Consider the following 22,530-nt stretch of genomic DNA (forward strand, 5'->3'; position numbering starts at 1 on the left):
ATTTCCTGCAAGTAATCTGCAAAGACGTTGGCTTTTTCCTGATCACTTTGAAGTGGTGTGTTATTATGGAGTAGAGGATAATGAGGTTTTGTATGTTTACCGCAGAGTGCGTTAACGTTTCCAGAATTTAGAATGGTGGTTGGTTTCATTGAGGTTATTACAAGTTTTTACCCAGTTTCTCAGCTTATATGCTTTGAGGTAATTACGAACAGAGCGTTGCAGTTGATGATGGTGATGAAGGGTTTCTGGGTTTCTAGTACGAACATATTCGCGATATAGCTGTCGAGACCGGCGAATCATAGTTAAGTATTGAGGCGGTAGTTGTGGTTTGTATGGAATAGAAGCTGAACAGGGAATATAGAGTTCGGATGCATGAGAAATAGTAGAGCTGATTGTAGTTATGCGGTTGTATAGCTGCTCTTCCGTAGACGGTGGTGCGTGATTTTGAAGTGAACGGGTAATATGTTCACGATATTTGTTCCAGTCGGCTTTGTCGTAACGAAGTGATGTACGAGGAGGTGGTGCATTGACAGGCTTGTTGGCGGTTTGTGGTGATAAGTAATTTTGAGAGGTGCGTGATCGCTGCCAATGAGATCAAGAACTTCGACTGTGCAGTGGGAGGCTATGGTATTAGAAGTGATAACGTGAGACGTTGTTTGAGAAATGGGACGGGACGGTGTGGGTAAATCATGTATAATTCCTATTGTATGCGAAGAAATAAATTGTGGGAACGTAGAGCGTTCATTATCTGTTCGACTATGGAGATTGATATCTGCCATGATTAAATAGTGCTTATAGCTATGTGAGATGTGTTGGAAAAAGGCAAGGAGAATCTGATGTCCAGGACGGATATAGATGGTGATGACACTGATTGCGATATTGGGAAAATACAATGTTGTGATAACATGCTCTAGAAGATTGGGAAGTGGACAGGTATGGCGTCGAAATGGTAAAGCGTGGTAGAAGCCAATAGCTGCTCCACCATTAGCTCGGTGAGCAAGAAGCTGGCTGCCACAACAAAGTATGTTGTGACGGGGTATGTGGATAGTATCAATAGGTTTTAAGAAGGTTTCGTTCAGAAGGAAGGCGTTCACCTTTTCTTCCAGCAGAAGCGTGTCAAAGAGCAGCTTGTTTATGGATAAAGGATCGAATGTTCAGAAATAAGAACACAATACCCATGATATGAAGTATGCGGAGGTAGTTAGAAGTCAGGCGGAAGATTTGTTGTGTGACAGTAGACATCGGTGTTAGAGTATGCAGCATTAAAGGAAGCATGGAAGATGATTCGGGCGGCATGAGTAATTTGTTGTAAGATATGTGGGCGTTTATCAATAGTGTTTATCAATAGTGACTGGTGTGGATTCCACTGGAAAATCTGTGTTGGTGGATGAATCGTGTGTTCGTAATGGAGCTACTAATTCAGGATGGGAAGTTTCTGGTGGAGGTTTTCCTTTGCACTTGTAGCTATAAGTATGATGTTTTTCATTGCAAGTAGCGCACCGAGGTGGTAGGTTTAGATTAGTACATGAACGAGTAGGATGAGTGCCACTACAGTAGCCACAGACGGCAGATTACGACAGTTTGCAGTTGTATGTTGGTTGTAAGCTTGGCATTACTCGCAATGAATTGGTAACGGGGGTGAAAAACGAGAGGGTTCGACTCGATGCCGTTGCTTATACATAAAAGCACCATTTGCAAGTAAGGTATCGATTGTTTCCTGAGATGAAGTTAATATCCGCACCATATATGTGGGTCCTTGATCATTGCGAATGCGAAGTGCTGTCGTGATGGTAAGTCCCTCTGCCCGCAACTCTTCTGAAATTTCCTAGTCTGTGTACGACGGATCAAATCTCCTGATAACCACGGATAAAAGGGGAGGCTTCTTAGGCGGTGGAGGTTGCTTGCGCCGAGATGAACCAAGAGTTTCCATTGTAGCGTTCTTTCCAAAGATTTCAAAAGAGGCTTTGTTGCGTACAGTGATGGCAAACTTTGGGTCAGTCGATTTCAGAATAATTACGTTGCGAGTCTTAACTACTCTACTGACGTTGACGCTTTTTAGATATTTGCGTAGCTGTAGAGCTACAAACTTAACATTGTCGAACATGAGGTCAAAATTCTGGAGTAAAAATGAATGTAGCTGATTTTCGGATGTTGGAGTGATTATAGGTGATTGTGAAGATGTATGCGCAGTTTCCAGATCCATAGCATTGGATGCTGACAATGATGTTTCTGATAAATGCTGTATCTTAGCCGGTGGTGAATTTCTTACACGCTCAGCGTAATTCTCAGTGTGATGTGGTGATCTTGATCGGCTGGAGGCGTTCAAGATGGTGGAGGCATTGGAGCGCTCTGAGGCTTTCCGATGTCTATTGCCCTCCTTCCGCTTTTCCACTTTCGTGGCATGAGACGGTGGAGCGAGAAAGACTGGGGGTAATCCTCCGTGACGACCATCCATCGAAGCCCCAGTAATCTGAAGAGGATCCGCCATGGAGATCAACAGTTGGACCAAAGCCCGAACTTAAGGTACCAAAGAAGTGTACAATGATGTGATGAGAGATGATGAAGGTGAGGTGACCCGTTTGGATAGCCACCATGGTAGGAGGAAGTTTCCGGACAGACTCGTAGCACTGCACACCCTGGCTTGATCAGTCTGTAGAGGAGGGCTCGTAGGAATGACACAGAGAAGTCTCCGGGATATGGAGTAAAAAGGTTTCCAAAAGACACGATAGCCACGCTATTGCGGTTGTCGCTAGCAGAAAGGCTTGCGACCGAAAGTATCAAATGAATAAAAACGCCAGAGATCCAACCTCCAACTTTGATTTTAACCCTTTGATTTACGTTTATTTGTGATTTCACGTTTAAGAAAGACAAATATTTTAAATCAATATTGCACTTTAAATAAATAATTTAAATAGATATTTTTCATAAAGTTTATCTTATTAAAGTTACTGTTCAAAGCCATTATATTTGAATAAGACTTCTCCAAAATCAATGCAAATGAATTGTTCTGCTATCTTTGGAGTTCTTTTAAACTATACGTCTGTGTTCGTTTATATGTTTGTGGCCAATTCTTTCGACAATAAAATCTCGAAAAAGATGAAGTTTTCACTGATCGATTCCAAATTTTGCGTAGATTGTCCAGTTCTAATTAAATATTTAAAAAAACATGTCCATTATTTCATTATTACATTTTTACAGGTACACTGGAAGTATTGAATTTAAAAAAATAACTAAAGCATCATATCCTATACATTATACATTCCTACACCACATGATTGCATAAAGGGGTTGCATATCTTTTAGGTGTTTGTTTCATGGGCAAATTATAATGAAAAACGAAGGATAACCATTTCTCCAGATATAGGAAAAAGTAATCGAAAAAATCTTCCTTTTACGGTATCTCTTGCCGATTTTTATCAAGACGTCTTTGACTTGTGTCTGTAAAGAGACATGTATACGTGTGAGGAATAAGAAAGAGTTTCATGCTCATATGTGAACGATGCGCTGTGTAGAGAGCGCAGGTTCAGCTAGTCTATATATTAAAATGCTAGGTTTATATATTTGTCTCCAAAGAAAAGTTTATATGTTTGTCTCCAATCCTTTCGACAATGAGATCTCGAAAACCACAAGTGCTAGAAACGTGACGTTTTCACTGAACGATTCCAAGTTCTGTGTAGAATGTCCAGTTCTAATTGAATATTTGAAAAAAAAAAACGTGGCTGTTATTATTTTATTACACTGGAAATATTGAAATTAAAAAGACTGAAGCATCATATCCTATGAGTTATACATTGCAACACAACATAGTTGTATGTAGAGGTTGTATATCTCTCAGGCGTTTGTTTCGTGGCCAGGTGATAATTACAAACGAAGGATAACCTTTCTCCACGCTAAGATGAATCTTTCTTGTTTGGAGTGTTCTGTCCAATGTACACCATATATCACTGGCATTATAATTACTTGTATATGTAATGTATTTGCTTATGCAAGAAGAAAGAAACCACTGATCATACGTGAATTTGAAACTCCAACCGGAAGTAGGCTCATTGTTGAAAATGGTGCGAGATATTGAAAAAAATCTCCTCTTCATGGTACCCCTTGCCGATTTTTATCAAGTGGTCTTTCACTTTGCCTGTAATGGGACATGTATAGATGTTGTGAGAATGACAAGGAGACTCATGCTCATATGTGAATGATACGCTGTGTAGAGATCGCAGGTTCTACTAGTCTATATATTAAAATACTAGGTTTATATGTTTGTCTCCAAACTTTTCGACAATGAGATCTTGAAAACCACAAGTGCTAGAAACTTGCCGTTTTTGCTCGTCAATTCCAAATTTTGTGTAGATTATCCAATCCTAATTGAATATTTAAAAGTTGTGGCCGTTATTTCTTCATTGCGTTTGTTTTATGGGAACACCGAAAGTTTTGAATTTTTTTTAAAAAAGTAAAGCATCATATCCTATTTGCCACACATTCCAACACAACACAGTTGTATATATATATATAAGGCGTTTGTTTCATGGCCAAATTATAATGAAGAACGAAGGATAACCATTTCCTCAGGCTAAGATAAATCTTTATTGTTTGGAGTGATTTGCCCAATGAACACCATAGACCTATACCACTTACATTATAATTAATTGTGCGTATAATGTATTTACTTATTACATAATACATGCAAGAAGAAAGAAACACTGATCATACATGAATTAGAAATTCCAACCGGAAGGCTCAATCTTGCGAGATATTGAAAATATAATTTTAAAAATATCTCCCTTTTATCGTACCTCTTGCCAATTTTTAACACACTTTTCACTTGTGTCTGTAAATGGACATCGACAGATGCTGTGAGGAATGACAAGGAGATACATGCTCATGTGAATGATGCGATGTGTAGAGATCACAGGTTCAGCTAGTTTTAAATTAAAAGCCTATGTACAAATTTTCATGTCTCTAACCTTAAGGTTCAAGATGTAGTATCTTATTTTAACCATTGCAATAAATATTGTTTTTATTCCTTCCCGCCCTTTTCTCCACTTATACAGAAAATATCTAAAACCGCTTAAACACGACTTTGTTTTAAATGAAAAGTCTAAATAACAAATTTCATGTGTTTAACCTTAGAGGATTTCAAGATACGGTTATCCTGTAATAACAATCGTAACCTCACCGTTTTTTTCTTCTCTTCTAGGAAAAATATCAAAAAGGGTTAAACAAGTGTCTAATTATTTTAATGGTAAACTTACAGATGGAATGTACTTTGCCACGGTGTGGTTTGCCAAGACTCAATTTGGTGTTGTTTGCCACGATTTTGCCACAGTATTCGCATTCTAATTTTATCAGATATCATTATTGTGAAGATTCACACACACCTAAAGTGAAAGGAAGGGTTGCCAGGCAACTCTGTTTTTGATCCCTTGGAATAAGTGGTAAGAGTTCTCGCTTTTAGGACGAGAGAGGTCTCATTAGACTCGCTGCTGAAAGAGAACATTAAGCTCCAAATAAATAAACACGAAACATAATTATATCACAATAGCTTAGTAAATTGATATAACTGCATTTTCTCCAGATTTTATATACTTAAGAAAACTGAAATATTTCAGTTCATGTTGTGGCATGAATAGGAAAAAATTTCAAAATGTCAACTGTAACACAAGTATTATATACGTTAACTTACGAAGCTGAAAGTTGATGTCATATAGTCCTTCCGCTATTTCTAACTCCTTTCTAATATCCCGCAACAGACTTTCTATAGAGATAATGAACTATAGAGTAGAATTTATGCACCCAGAAGCATGAAATAAAGTAACGACTTTAGACCACATCTCATTTGGCTCATACTCCTAGACGGCTCTTATCTCCTATAGTTTTCCTCTGCATTCTGTACAAACTCCACGTCGTCCATAGGGTGACCCAAAAGTAATGGCAAAAAATCAAACCGCAGATTCCTGGAACCAAAACAAGAAAAACAGTTTATATGACACATAGTCCAGAAGTGGACAAGGGCGGAGCTAGACAACTTTGAATGTGGGGGAAAAGGAACTTCACACCTGCCAGTGGTATAATGATAGGAGCTAAGAAGGGGGCTCACAAATACATAAACTCATAACAGCTTGGCATGTTAAATGCATGTTACATAACTGCGACAGAGATTTTCCATACGTCATTTAGGGATCCAACGAATGCCTGTACGGAACGGGTAATGAAACGGTGCAGTAAACAGGGAAACCATACAGAAAAAAGTTGGTATCCGTGGCATGATTGCACGCACATTTACAATGGGAGTCAAAGCAAACATCACTTAGCAAGGTTGCATAATCTCAGGGGCAATGGAAAATAGTATACCAGATAGAAACTTGCAAACAGAGGACAGAAATACGAACAAGTGTAACCAGTCATGTCGTATAATGAAATAACAGGCAGAATACAAAACAACATATTGTATTTATAACGTAGTATCTTACACATAGTAGCACTACAAACTACTATGTCATACGTGCTATCTTACTTTTAGGACACCCTATATAATAGGTGAGTTAGCTTCTCTTATCCTAAAACAACTAATTTTAATGCCATTAGCAAAAAATCCCCACTTGAACGAATGTGTAGATGTCATTTTAAAATCAAGTGGAAGACGCTGAATCTAATGAAAATATGTCTAAATATATCCATACATGAGATCACGAGAAAAATTACCTTTGAAGTTGATCTCAAATGGTTTGTGATCTAAAAAATCTAAATTTACAAACACGGTGTATCCGAAGAAATTATTACACAATTCTCTCGCAGGACTTAACAGTTGATCTAGTTATAAGGGATTATGTCAGGGATTATGACAAGCTTTTACGTATAAGTAAAAACAACGAGAGGAAATTTAAAGAGTTGGTTTACTTTTCGAATTGTTTAGAGTGCACTGCATTGTTTTTGGTGGGATTGGTTGGAATAGCCATTAAGATGTAAGAGATCTCAAAAGGTGTCTTTTATTATTAAAATGTTTTACTCATTTTATTCATAGAGTCTTAGGAAGTCTAAAAGGTAGAAATAGCTGGCGAAAATGTTACACGTTTAAGTATTATAAAGTAAAATATATTGCTTTTCTTAGTAATTAGATTTTAATTAAACTAAGTACAGGAAGCAGAGCTTTTGAAAAAGGGGATATTACATTTTGATTTTCAATAATTAATTACATATTAATGTATTTTTCTTGGAAATATTCCTGTTGTCTCGTTATTTAATATGTTTTGTGTCAAATTCAAGTCAAAATTACGATAAGTTTAATTTTCACTCACAGTAAAGGGAAAATATATTTGAAGAACAGTTTCACTGGCTTGTACTTTTTCCACAGCAAAGTTATTCGAACACTAATAACGCTAGAGGTAAATATATTTTACGAAAGGGAATCGTATCATCTTCCATCATCTCAACGTAAATGAATCGGTCGCTCATAGGACAGGTAACAGTTCTTGTCGCTAATAGGACTTTCGCTTTGTTACGCTGTGCTCATGTGACTTTTCCGAAGTAAGCATGGACAGTCGCATAGGGTAAGGTGATCCCAGTCGAGAAATCACCCCACGTTCTGTTTTATTAAATTTTGCAGCTGAATCAGTGAGAAACAAATAAGAGTTCACTAAATTTATCGGAATATTCCAGAACCCATATAACATAAAACTTTTTTCACCACAAAAATTAATTGCTTGCCGCAAAAATATCAAATTATAATAAATCGAGTATTTCACTAAGTTCTCCATTCAGGTTAAATGATAAGCTCTTATGAATAAATATGTCTTTATCAGTGGCGTAGCAGCTGCCCCCGCGCCCCCCGCAGTGCGGGGGCTCCGACTTATAGGGGGCCCCGAAGTCTTGCGATGAATAAAGATTTAAAGAAGTAGAACTTCAATCTTACTTCTATCGGCTTTACAACTAGGGCCCCTTCTCTATACTATGCGGGGGGCCCGCAAAAGTGTGCTACGCCACTATTTAAACAAATGTATGTACAATAACTTCACAAAACTTTATCAATTGAACTTTTATCCACCACAAACATATGTATCAAATGCGACTTACCGCCTTCCACTTTACCGTCCAAAGAATCACAGAAAAACTAATAGTCCTCCTATTCAGCATTAATAATTCGTACCTTCCGTATATTTAGTAATCCAATTCATATTAAACAAGCGGAGTGAAATAACGCAACTTCATTACAACATCTGCTCAATTCGTCGTAACAATTTGGCTTTACTCTTAGTATGCAATTCTACAATTGATATCATGTTCCACCCTTGATATCACGAAATTCAGTATGAAGCGGCGTCTTACGTATTTCACATACCTGTTGGTTTAGTTCGTCAACCAACCACTTGGCGGCGCTAATTAGCTAGTGAAACAAAAATACTCAAGAGCGCAACTTTAATACAATTCACAATTACTCTTTTTATTTAAGGAAAGTTACGACACGTAACACGCTTCATTCATTCATTCGCTGTAATTCATTTTTACATGGTCTAAATTCTCCCTTCAAACATCCGAGAGAATTAAGAATTCAAAACTTAGAGAAATGTAATCTCCCCGTCTATTTCTGGTATAAGCTTTATTATCTCAATTCGTACGCAGAGCTCCCTTGTGGCTATGTGGATAACGTATGCGTCTGTGGTGTTAGAAAACCGGGTTCGATTACCGGCAGAAACTCATGTGGTTTGGATTCCATGTTAAGCTGTATGTCCAGGTCTCATATAGTCTGCTACTGAACGAGATGCTTAACTCAAATCAACTCCAATTCGTGCACATTCCAGCTTGTCTCAGGAAAACTATAAAATAATTTACCAGCAATGTATTTTAATAATATATAGTTTGTAATAATATGTTCGGGCTTGAAAAGTTAAGTAACAATACAAATGTTACTAAATGTTTGTGCTACCAATAGACTCAATTTCCTTTCTCTCACCAAATTAAAAGATTGCTAAATCCATATATTTAAATCTATTGTTTTAAATCTCTAGTCAAGTTGAGAATTATTATATATATACAGGGTGTTTTAAAACAACACCGACAACGTTTGGGAAGTGATTCCTGACACTAAGATAGGGGGTCTAAGACAAAAAGTATAGACCAACCTGGGTGCACTAATGCTTCCTTTCGGAAAATGAAAAAAAAATCTTTAAAGATCCATAGCTCCAAAACTATGGGACCTACCGTTGTCGAGTTAAGACTTCGTTTAAAAATGAAATGAAATCTTTGAGTTTTACATCCCACGGTTATGCCGGTTAGGCTAAAGGAGACGGTGATCATGATAATTGAATGAAATGGTGGAATGAAGAAAGTGGGAGAAAACGGGAGAATCCCGAGAAAACCCACGCACACCGTGTTTGTCCACCACAAGGTTCACTTGGCGGTGGCTGGGATCGAATCCGGGACCCCAAGCACCAGAGGAGTACGCTCTACCACTGAGCCACCGCGGCCCCAGACTTCGTTTAAGAACTAGTATGTGCCCTATCCAAATATCCAGGTTTCAGAACATTAAGGCACTCACACATTTTTTATACAGCGAATTTGGCTGCGGGCATATAATTTGAAGTACTCACCAACTGCTTTATAAAAAATCGTTGCGGAAGTACCGAAGGATTCTGAAACATAGATATTTGGATAGGGCACGTACTAGTTCCTAAATAAAATCTTGACCCGACTACGGTAGGTTCCATAATATTAGAGCTATGGATCTTGAGTGTTCATTTTTCATGTTTTCGGCAGCTATAACTCCGAAAGGAAACATTTGTGCACCCAGGTTGATCTATTCTTTTCGTCTTATCTTGGTGTCAGGAATTACCTCCCAAACGTTGTCGGTGTTGTTTTGAAGCAACCTGTATATATCATACGCTCTTCTGAAGGTCTCGGTCCCATTTGTCGGGATTGCCTTGATGTCCTGATATATTATAGGTAGTTCTGATGATATACCTAGATTCGTTGTTGGCTATACATTCGAAGATACACAAATTGTACGTTATATCAATTAGGGAGTTTCTAACTACACAAATGATTACCTCAAGTGCTTGCACTCAACTTGAATAAATTTAACTGTGGCGTTAACAGCACGTCTGGCAAGATAGCCCCCCGACTTTAGAAAATTCAAACAATGACTTGTTCATTCGTTTGTACTACGTTTGTACCGTTTCTACCGAAAATATTTTGGTTTGTACCATTTTCCTTATAGGGTTAATTGAGAGGCCAAGTTAAGGCTATCTTGGCGCCAAGATAGGCCCCGTAACATGTACCTTTTCCATGCTCATTAATAAGTATTATGTGTTCAATCATTTGAATTTATGTGTATTTAGAACTCTGTTTAGTCAGCTAAACTGCGTCCTTCGACGTTTCAGTTTTACACCAACTGAAGAAATCAACTATTTATATCTGTCACATTAGTGGCTCAAGACATTCGCCGCTTTCATAGACAAAAGCGGAAAGCAAGTAAGCCATTGGTCAATAATACGGTATTTACTTACGGAAAAGTTCAGAAATAGAGAAGATTTAATTGAATCGGTGAGAGGAAAAACACTACTAGTGCACAAAACGCCTTTTGAGATATTTGAAGAAAGGTACTTTCGTTTGTTAATGCCACAAATGTACAGTCGACATTATAGCATTCTACTATAACGTGGGAGGTCTTGCAAATTGTACTGCTCTTCATTACAATTTGAAGTTTTACATCCTTAGTGTTATTTTTGCCTTTACCTCCAAATGGCTTAGTTTGGACTCACACTGTTTTCCCACTCGCCGATTCAATTTTAACATTGAGTTATTCCCATTTTAAAAAAATGGATATGCAAAACCAGAGTTCTAAATGCACATAAATTCACATGAATATACACATAATACTTATTAATGGGCATGGAAAAAGTACACATTACGGGGCCTATCTTCCGTACAAGATAGCCCCGCAAATGTCATACCCTCTTTCTCAAAAACTATCATGGTACAAACAAAACATTTATCGGTACAAACTGTACAAACGATTTGCTTTCGAATGGTGTATTTCAATTTTTTGTGCTTTGATACATGTCAAATGTCATCCCCTCTTTCTCGAAAACTATCAGGGTACGACAAAACTTTTTTCGGTACAAACGGTACAAACGGTACAAACGATTTGCTTTTGAATGGTGTATTTCAATTGCTTGTACTGTAATACGGGGGGCTATCTTGGCGCCAAGATAGCCCACCCAGTTGACCCCTCAATTAACCCTATAAGGAAAATGGTACAAACAAAAATATTTTCGGTACAAACGGTACAAACGTTGTACAAACGAATGACCTAGTCATTGTTTGAATTTTCTAAAGTCGGGGGGCTATCTTAACAGCCGAAAGAGCAGTAACCCAATAACATGCTTGGAATCATTTGTATTGTGTGTGTTCTGTTTATAAATATAATAGATGTGATTGTTATAATAAGGTCATCTGGCAACCCTGAGCTTATCAGTCGATTTTGCATAAATCTCCAAAACTATGATATAAGATAAATCAGAGAGAACAATTAAGTGGCAAACAACACCAAACTTGAGTCGTGGCAAACGACACCGTGGCAAACAACACGTAATCAACCTATATAGCGAATTTCATGTCTCTACCCTTCACAATATATTTTACGATAACAATTGCTACATCCATTCCCCCCTTCCTCATCGAATTTCCAAAAATATCCTTCCTTCGTGGTACGTTACTTTACAAATCCCATTAAATGCCAAAATTTCAAGTTTCTCGCTTAAGAGGTTTGACTTCGGCGTTGATCAGTTAGTCAGTTACTTAGGGTGGCGAGCACCAACCAAGAGTAAGTGGAACTAAAGTAGTAAGTTACTAAGAGAGAAGGAAATCGGCGACTTCCAGTCGAGAGAACTGAACTAAAGGAGTAAATTACTACAGGAGTAAATTTTTCATTTACTCCTGTAGTAAACTTATTTACTCCATAACTGGTGGAGAGCACCATCAAAGAGTACGCTACTACATTAGTAACTTAAGGAGTAAATAAGGCCAAAATTTACTCCTAAGCAGTAGTAGGAGTAAAGTTAGAGAGTAAGGTGTGTTCTTTGGTTTCTGTGTATTAAATATCGAATTCTATGGATTATCTGGACTACGAAGAATATGTGGAGATGTAGGAAGAAGTAGGCAACCCAAGAATGAGGATTTTAATGGATAGAAGAAAATCATTTGCGATGTATAGCGACCATAATTTCAAAGAGCGCTTTCGGTTTCGTAAGGAATCTTTTGAGTCGCTGCTTGGTATGCTGGAGCCATTACTGCATCATAATTCTGATAGGAACCGTGCTTTGTCTCCTAGGCTGCAACTTCTTTATGGATTGCGAATCTTTCTCACTGGTACTTATCAAATCGTAGTAGGGGATCTCATTAACATCCATCGTACTACTGCTGGAAAAGCTTTTAACGGTGTGATAAAAATTTTAATTGCCTTAAAGCCACTGTATGTGTCCATGCCACAGAACAAAGAAAATATATATCAAGGTACAAAAGGAAATTTAACGAATTGGTGGATTCCGGAATGTCATAGGGCCATAGATTATGTACACCCATGTCCAAAATTATTGTCGCATGTCTATAAATATGTTATTCTAGGAATATAATTTGATAACGAATTCACCCGATATTTCTTATGATGTTCGTGTGTGTATAATCGTAAATAAGAACAATAAAACGAAAATAAAATTTTCTTGTCCACTTACCAACATTTTGTTTTACTCATTATAATTTTCGTATTTATATTTTTTTCCCTATGAAATTACCACAAATATACATTTCCCGATTATACACGTACTATCAGTATTAAAAGTACCCTGCAAAATCATTATCAAATTATATTCTTACAAGAAGACAGTTATAGATATGCCACAATAATTTTGGACATGAGTGTACAGTACATATACCCATACTTTGTCCTTCTGGAGCAAGCAGAGCTATACAGAAAATCAAGAATTTCTTTTCTAGTAATACACAAATCATTTCTGATGCCAATATGAAGATTTTGAACTTGGTAAGCCGTGACTGGGTTTCACGTATGATGCATGCATTTGGGACATTGGTAATATAGTTCTGTAGAATTTGAAAATGGACAGTATGATGGGTTGTTTGTTGGAGATAGCGGATATGCTCTCTCCAAACATCTTATGTCTCCTGAGTTTCGACCTCAGACAGGAGCCGAAGAGCGTTACAATAGAGTCCATATTGCTACAAGATGTATAATAGAACGTTCATTCGGTGTTTGCAAGAAACATTTCCAAATTTTCACTGAAACAATGCGATATGAAAAAAAAAACTAATGTGGAAATGTTATTGTGGCTGCTCCAGATCTGCACAACTCTGGAATAGAAGTTGGAGATGTGTTTCACCCTGTTGCTGTGCATGTGAATGACATCGACCAATATGCATTTCAGCCAGAAGAAGATGGTGCAGGCAAGCTGTCAGGTCTATTATACTTAATTATTTTAATTAATGTTGTACCTAATTTGCTAGTAGAATAAGAAGTTATTGTAAAGACTTTTCCCTCTTAAATGAATATAAGACACTGGATCGTCACTACTGCAGTGAAATGTGACCCATTTTATTTATGTATAATTTTATAGTTATGGTTCTCTGTTTTTTTTTTTTTTTAATAGGGATTAACATTTTCATTTTATTTCTTACTTCAGTACGCAAAGTTATACAATAAAGATGTTTTGATTATTTCTAAGAAAAACAAGATGTCTACTCTTATAATTTTGTTAATACAAATAAATATTAGTATGTGGTAATTAGAAAAATTAAATGTACTGATGCTGAAATAATAAACATTACGTCATGTGAAAAACAAGACCATATTGGAAAAAATATCAATCAAATAAAATATATTTCGTACACTTTACCATCTGGCAAGGAACTGGATGAGATGTTTATACTCTGAGAAGAATTGTTTTATATATAACAGTTCCTGGACAATAGTTTTTCTTTTGACGTTATAGTTACATAATTATTTCTGATTTAATATTTCTTGTTTCCGACCATGAATCGACATTAATATGTTCTTAACTTTCAAATACTATCGTAACAGTGTAATGTAATAAAATTATATTTTGAATGAAAATAAATATTTCGTACATATAAAACATATTCATATTCATTTACAAAAACATAAATTTCTCGAGCACATTGCCTGAAGAACCGGAACCTAAAATTTGCTCCATTTCGTTGTTGAACTTATTCATAACTTCCATTTTAAGGTTGTTTTTTATGATTTCTCTCTGTCTTTTTAATTAACAACGTTTTTGCATTATATTTCTCTCGTATTAAACGCATTTTGAACGAAAGAAGCTCATCTGCTTTTCCCAACAACTTCCTGTTCTTCACTACAAGAGCATGTTCTCTGCCTTTTTTCATAGGCGCATCTTTTTATAAGCTTCAGCTCCCGATAGCAAACGAAATACACGTACCAGTAGTGTGTAGAAATGGCTTACTTCTTTAGTAAAAAGGCGTTACTACTTTAGTTACAACTAAAGAAGTAAATATAAATTGAGCTCTCCAATAGTTACTAAAAGAGTATATTACTATGGAAGTAACTTACTAAAGTAGTCCAGACTAAAGAAGTAAGAGTTACTAAAAGAGTAATTTATACTAGTTTGGTGCTCGCCACCCTTAGGACATCTTTTATACATAAGTAGAAGTTATTTATACATATACAATATAAGTATACCATATATAATAAACATGAATATTGGTTTGTCCTTCACATCCTATATTTTAAACTTTGTTACTGTGGCAAAACAATTAGCTGCAAAATGATACGCCATATTCTTTATTCTCTTCGTCTTTCCATCTGTGACGGAAGGTTTAGATAAGGTAGCCAATTCTATGAAATACCGTAAGACGGGGTTCAGTGTTTCTTCCAGACATGTTTTCGGGAGGGGGCACTACCCCCTCCGTAGTTCTTAAAGTGTCCCGCGGAGGAGACAAAAATAATTCGTCTATAATACTGTATAATATTAAATAGAATAGTACCAGCAGTGCCCCCCAGAATACTAAGTGTGCCCCCGGAACATTGTTTCTGAAAGAAACACTGACGGGATTACTTTGCACCAGATTTAAGGAATTTTAAAGAAAATTACATGTAGCTTAGAAATGTAACGATTTGGAACACTGTATTTTAAATATATAATAGCTATACATATAAGAAAACATTCGTACAAGTGCGTAACTAAACATTCAGTATGGCCATAGTTATTGAAATATAAACTTTGGTGCAAAGTAACCAAATAGGTGATGATACTTTGCACAACATACAAAAAAGTATGTTCAACATACCAACATAATGTTTGAAATGAAATGAAATCTTTGAGTTTTACGTCCCACGGTTATGCCGGTTAGGCTAAAGGAGACGGTGATGATGAGAGATGAGTGAAATGGTGGAATGAAGATAGTGGGAGGAAACGGGAGAACCCCAAGAAAACCCACGAGCACGGTGTTTGTCCACCACAAAGTTCACTTGGCGGGGGCTGGGATCGAACCCGGGACCCCAAGCACCAGAGGTGAACGCTCTACCACTGAGCCACCGCCTGAGACCTGATCCTAGCCTTGTATAGAGGAGTTTTGACTGCTATCCACTAGTATTTCATCCATTGTGGTTCATTTTCAAGCCTCTGACAATACTGTCACTTGTTCACCCCCAGTAAATTATAAAAAGAAATTTCATTCCAAAAATATTAACTGAGGAAATTTCTTTCATCCCCCAGGATTTCGTACTTTGATGCAATATATTAAATGCAAACATTTTAAGCGTTCATAGTAATTTGGCACGTCTCTATGCAATAAATGATTAGATTAGCGAGACAATAGTTTCTTTTAATTACATACAGAGGTGAATACATACACATACACACTTTATCTTTCTGAGATTTGTAATCATCTGCATTGTTTACGATTAGCCGACACGAAACTGACAACTTGTCTGCAGAAAATAGCGACATAAAACGTTCAAGAATAAGAAACCTAGTAATCGATTGTGCATTCAAGCTTTGACTAACTTTGACCTTATTTTACCTCTGCCACGAGCGCATTTCATAATTAAGTAGGCCTTGAAACCTAAAGAATTTATAATAGCTGAGAATTCATTAGTAAATTGCATCCAAAGAATTTGTTACTTTTTTGACGTCGCACAAAAGTCCGGATGTCGTTGGTCGCACGGAAGTTTCTCCTTTGTTCTTCCACTTCCTGTTTATTACAGAAAACTGCACGTGTCTACGAAGGATAATTTCGGTATTCATCGCTGAGAAGTTTTGCTCTAGCCATACGGTTGTTGGATTTCCTGACTGTGAATAGTTAGGAATTTAGTCCAGTGCGTGAAGCTGCATGTGTAGCTGATTGCACAAAGGCTCAGACAATCCGAGTCTTTTTGCTGTCAACAGAGAATATTGAACTTCTATTACACAGAAGTTGCTGAAAGCTTGATTGCCCGTATTTCCCCTCATGTAATTTCTCTTTGAGCATCTCTCGTGAGGTATCCCATATTCAATTCTCTTGATAATCACACACTTCCTGTCACACGATATATTATAACAGATTTACTAGCGTACTGGGAAATAAGAGATAAAATCTGTCTGAATTCTCGGCATCAATTATACGTACCGGTAGATTACAATTATTCAATATATTTATTCATTATGACATTCAAGAACTTGCATGCGTGGCCTTGGATTCAATTAAAGATCAAGACCTTTAGGTGTTTCATAAAGAATCGTAGGGCAATTTGAATTATATTTGAAGGACAAAAGCTTTTGCAAATTTTGATCAAGGAACCCAAATATAATGGTGTTGTTGAAACTTATGCGCTGGTAATTTATCATTCAATTTGGTGTCAATCATTAGGCCGCCCGCACCTTGACCAGAAGACATGCCATCTGAATTAAAGTACAGTACTGTGTCCAATACAACAAAGGCTCGTATCGCATATTCACTCAAGGACGTGCTACACAAAGGTTGTGATTGAGGCACGCGGTCCTTGCACTCAGTCCTCTCTCCCTACTCCTTCTCTTGCCTACCTCTGCCTCGCGTTGGCTGTCTTGCTTATAGTTAATGTACGGTCAGTCTTATAGACACCACTACGTTCTGGAGTTTGTTACTGCAAATAATATATAAAGTGGCTTTTTTTTTTCCTTTTTGAAAGAACAATGCCGTATTCACCATGAATTTGTTATGACAGCAACTTCAACGCTTTTACTTATACGAGGTGTGTTTAAAAAAAGGCCGAACTTTTCCTATAAAATCTGGATTGCTCATTTTACATTTTAAGCATTGTCCTCCTCAAAGTAGTCCCCTACTGGCAATACATCGCTCTCAATGCTCTTCCGTTTTGGTAAAGCCTCCTGGAACATACTTTCTAGAATGGCGCGCAGGTCTCTTGTCTCATTGTCCTTAATCTCCTTCATGGTTTGGAAACGATGTCTTTTCAAAATGATTGTAAGTTTTAGAAACAGCAAAAAGTCTGTTGAAGCTAGTTCCAGAGAATAGAGTGGATGGAGCATACCTGGAGTCTGATGCTTTGCCAGATAACTGCCGACGAATTTTGCACTGACACAACGCATCTGAAGTTTTTCAGACAAAATTTGATGGCTTAATCCAATGATGACGGTTACTTCGTTAGCACTTCTCGAACAGTTATTTGACGACTTCCACGAAACACATCACGACCTTTCTCGGCATTGTTGTCATCTATTGATGTGGAAGGTCGTCCTCCCCGACCGACATTCTGCCCTTTTCAAAATGCTTAAACCACTCATAGCACTGCGTTCGACTCATACATTCCTCCTCGTATGCTTTGCTGAACAATTGACACGAATTTGTAACATTTTTGCCAAATTTGTAGAAAATTTTCACACATATACGTTGTTTTCCAAGCCATTTATTCTCACTTTGTCACTAATCCGACGAACAGTTTGTGCATGTGAACACTTCAGCGGCCGTAGGTCAGCGAGTAAAAGTTATAGCGAAACAAGGCAAATCGCAGTTCGCTGTCGAAGTCTGCTGCTAGGTACACTCAGTAGCTACAGCGCACGCCTTGTGCCTGTTGACGCGCAATTTCAAAAGTTCGGGTTTTTTAAACACACCTTGTACATCTTCCGACATAGCCCCATTGTCTGTAGAGGACTTTTTCTTTCAGTATCAACTGCAGAATTATAAAATCGGAGCACCCACGAGTCTAGATATATGCTAAGGTTAAACTGGATGAGACGCTGCCCTACTACATCAACATAGAGTTGAGTTGATTTTGAGTTTAACGTCCCGTTCAGCAGCGAGGCTATATGAGACGTGGACCTACTGATTAACGTGGAATCCGAACCACATGAGCTCCCGCCGGGAATCGAACCCGGGACTCCCACGCCAAAGGCGCGTACGCTAACCGCTTAGCCACGGAGGAGCTCTACATCAACATAGAAATTGTCCTTACAAGCAGAGATGACCTAAATGAAGATACTATAAGACTTACCTAAAAATCTTCTAGCAATCCTTTTCATATTCACTGGATGATATTGCAATGATGGCCAACGATACTTTGAATGAAGTAATATGCCCAGGACATTATTTTTCTCTATGCAACATACTCCCGAAAACTACGTGTAAGGAAAACTACTTTCACTTACGTGGAATGCATATGTTAACTTTTTAGTTTATTCTTGATGGTGAGTTTCTCTTAAAGACGATTTTCTGAAAAACGGCCCAGGCATTTTTTTCATATTTCGTAAATAAGAATCTCATCAATAACTGATAATATGGAATAACGCTCTTGTCTTGGAGAAATGTACAAGGATAGCTTATTCTTCGGGGTGAGTTTCTTTGGACAATATTCTCAAAAGCTACTCAGGCGATTTTGATAATACGTATTTCATAATTTAATATTTCATTAACAACTTGATGACATAATTAATTTGTCTCGAATATTCTATGAGTAATAGTTTATTCTTGGGGGTAAGTTTTTTTTTGGGGGGGGCTACTTTCTCAAACAATTCAGGTGATTTTGTTCATGTTTTATAAATATTTCATTAATATTCGTATAATGTTGCTTAAACTTCTTTCGTCAGAACATCTTTAAGGGTTAGTTTACTCTTAGGGTGAGTTTTGTAAATACGACTCGTCCTATTTTGCTGTTATTTTATTTAAAAAGTGACTAATAACGCTAACAAATTGCATAAGTCATTTATTATGGAAAAATATACAAAGATAAGTTTATTTTTGGAATGAGTTTTCTTTGAGCAAAGTTTTCCGAAAACGCCTTATAATTTGTTCGTATTTCAGAAGAAAATGATTCATTATTAATTGCAGTACAATATGATTAATTTACGGAATTGGAGACAGAAAGTTTAATGCGGTGGCCCGTACCTTTTATTTATTTCTTTTGTTTTCTTTTTATTTCTTTGCCCACAAACCAACATACGGTTACACAAATATTACTGCTGAAGTCCAAGTATGGTTACGGCCTTTTCGTATTTTGAAATAATTAAATGGGAACAAAATAGTTTTAAATCCGTAAATTCCCTGCATACTAGTGACATCTATTAGTGTAACTGTTTATTGTTAAAAATTAAGGTGATGTGCTGAGACATTTGCAGTTACATGTATATATCAATCGGGTGTTCTAAAAATGTCGTTCATGGACTACAGAGCACTAGTCTAGAAGTCAAAATTTCCCGACAAGGTTTCTCAAAAGTAATGGTGAAAAATAAAACCACAGATTCCTGGCACCAAAACAAGAAAATAGGTTTATATGACTATAGTTCGGAAATGGACAGGGGCGGAATAGACAGCTTTGAATGTGGGGGGAAAGGAACTTCACACTTAGTGACAGGAACTTGTCCATTTACAAAAGCGCATTTAAGATGTGTGTGGAAAGTTACACAACACACAGGGAATGATGGAATGCATTCGAATCTCACGATTAGCACGTTGCATAGATGTGGGGGGGGGAGCGTAGCAAAGTTGCATATAAACACTTTGAACATCTTCTGTAGGTACGTTTATTGTTAGCATGTATGACCTAGTAGTTTGTAGTGCTACTCTGCGCAAGATACTACGTTACAACTGCAGTACGTCGTTGCGGATTCTGCCTTTTATTTCGGCACAACTAGTTACACTTGTTCTTATTTCTACCCTCTCTCTGCAAGTTTCTATTTGGCATACCACTTTCAATTTGAACCTTGAGATTATGCAACCATGGTAAGTGATCTTTGTTTTGACTACCAATGCACATGTGCGGTCAATTGTGCCATGGATAAAACTTTTTTCGGTATGGTTTCCATCTTTACTGGACCATTCCATTACCCCTGCCGTACAGACATTCGGTAAATCCCTAATGATGTATGAAGAATCTCTGTCGCAATCATGTAACATGAGTTAACATGTCAAGTCCATATGATTTTTATGTCTTTCTGAAGCCCTTCCTAGCTCCTATCATTATTCCATTAGCAGGTGCAAAGTCCCTTTCCCCTCACATTTGAAGCTGTCTAGCTCCACCCCTATCCATTTCCAGACTATATGTCATGTAAACATTTTTTTTTTATTTTGGTGTCAGGAGTCCTTGGTTTCATTTTCCACCATTACTTTTGGGCACCCTGTATATATGAACACCCAAGTATACCCGAATGCAAGTTTGAAATTTCAAAACGGAGCGGTGACATATCGCATACTAAGTATCATCGACGTGGGCACAGAAATTAAAAAGTGTAATAGCTTATTTCAAGTCTTATATGGTTTGAACGTTATGAACAGTCAAAATTTTAAAACCGTCTACCAACGGCATGCTACAACACATGTTCTTGTGCTGGCCATCCTGTCTAATACACGAAATCGCAACATGGACTGCTGATGACTAGAAACTTGTGATACGGTCAGATCAAAGTTCATCTTAGTTCAAAGCACGGACCGAGTTTATACATGGCGGATGCCTAAGAAAGAGTATTATCCATTGTAATTTTGCCCATCGGTGCTACAATGCGGCGGCTCTGTGATGCTGTGGGCCGCAATATCATGGTTTCAAGCTGGTTCTGTGCTGACGCTTACCGGCACCCGTGATTGTGTCACCATTTCAGGACAGTGTTTCTTCCAGACATGTTTTTTGAGGGACACTGTCCCCCGGAGCTCTGAGAGTGCCTTCCGGAGGAGACAAAAATAATAAAATGATAAATATAATAGTATCATGTGAAAATAATATGTGCCCCTTCGAATACTAACTATGGCCCCGGGACATTTGTTTCTGAAAGAAACACTGTTTCATGGTACCATGTACATACGTCTTTATGCCGTAAACGTCGGCAACACAAAGTGGCCCACTTGCCGATAAATGTCGATCGTCGATATAGCGACGCGTCGAAGGATTGCCGCTAGTGTGCCACTGGTGGCAGGGTTTCGTCGAGTCGGTGTTTGAAGTTACCACCGCGCAACAGCGAGAGCTTCAGTTTGGTCTGCGCTCCTTAGATTCGGCGCGAAGAATCGCAAAAGGACCAACACGAACTATCGCCAGTCATGTCCACCCCGTTATTATTATTATTATTATTATTATTATTATTATTATTATTATTATTATTATTATATATATTTTTTCCTGACGAATTGTTCCTAAAGTGAGCTCCAGGGGTCAAGAGTAACTCCTGAATCAACATCGTGAAGTGAAAAATATTGAGATGAGTGTGTATAATTGTATGAGTTTAAATGGCAACTGTCGCCGATCATTAGAAAGTGAATACGGGAGAAGTATGAGAGAAAGTAATAAGACACGCGTCATTATGTTATAAAATTACATGGCGAACACATTTTATCCGATCCCAAACAGTTATCGTCGAATATACATGATTAAAGGAGCACTCTGGTTGGCCAAATTGAAAATACCTCAACGATTTATACCTCTACAAGCTATATTTTTTTTAATCGCCTCCGTGGCGAATTCGGAAGAATTCGCGCCTAGTAATCGTAAGGTTGATGGTCCGCGCCCATCCCGGGGTATTTTTTAAATTTCTTTTCTTAGTGCTTTCTAGACTCACCTTAATGTAAACAAATCACGCATATATTCGATTTAACATATTTTTGGGGAATAATTTTATGATTCAATGGCGTTTCGTCGCTGGTGGTATAATTTTCAAAACGGAAGTGGGGCCACCACGGATCGTCGCTGTGCGGCCACCAATTTTTGGCGAGGTGTCGCTAGTTGCCCATTGGTGGTCCACCGACAATTACGGCATGGGAATCCTATAGTCCAGAGGTTGTTTCCGGGCAATGACCCATGTTCGAGGATGATAACGTGCTTGTTCACTTAGCTGGAGCTCTTGCGGTTTCACGAACATTGAGATGAAGTTAAACAACTCCTCTGATCCACTAAATCCTCGGACCTGAACATGATTCCAATACCTGTGATCTGCGCTGTAGACACAAATCCAGCGCAGAAGTCCTCCTCCATCCTCTTTCACAGAACTGAGTAATGTACTGCTCGCGAAATGGTGTGAAATTACAACATTCACGCCC

Source organism: Thermobia domestica, chromosome 17, assembly GCF_964235325.1.
Source record: "Thermobia domestica chromosome 17, izTheDome1.hap1.1, whole genome shotgun sequence".
In the NCBI taxonomy this organism is placed as follows: domain Eukaryota; kingdom Metazoa; phylum Arthropoda; class Insecta; order Zygentoma; family Lepismatidae; genus Thermobia; species Thermobia domestica.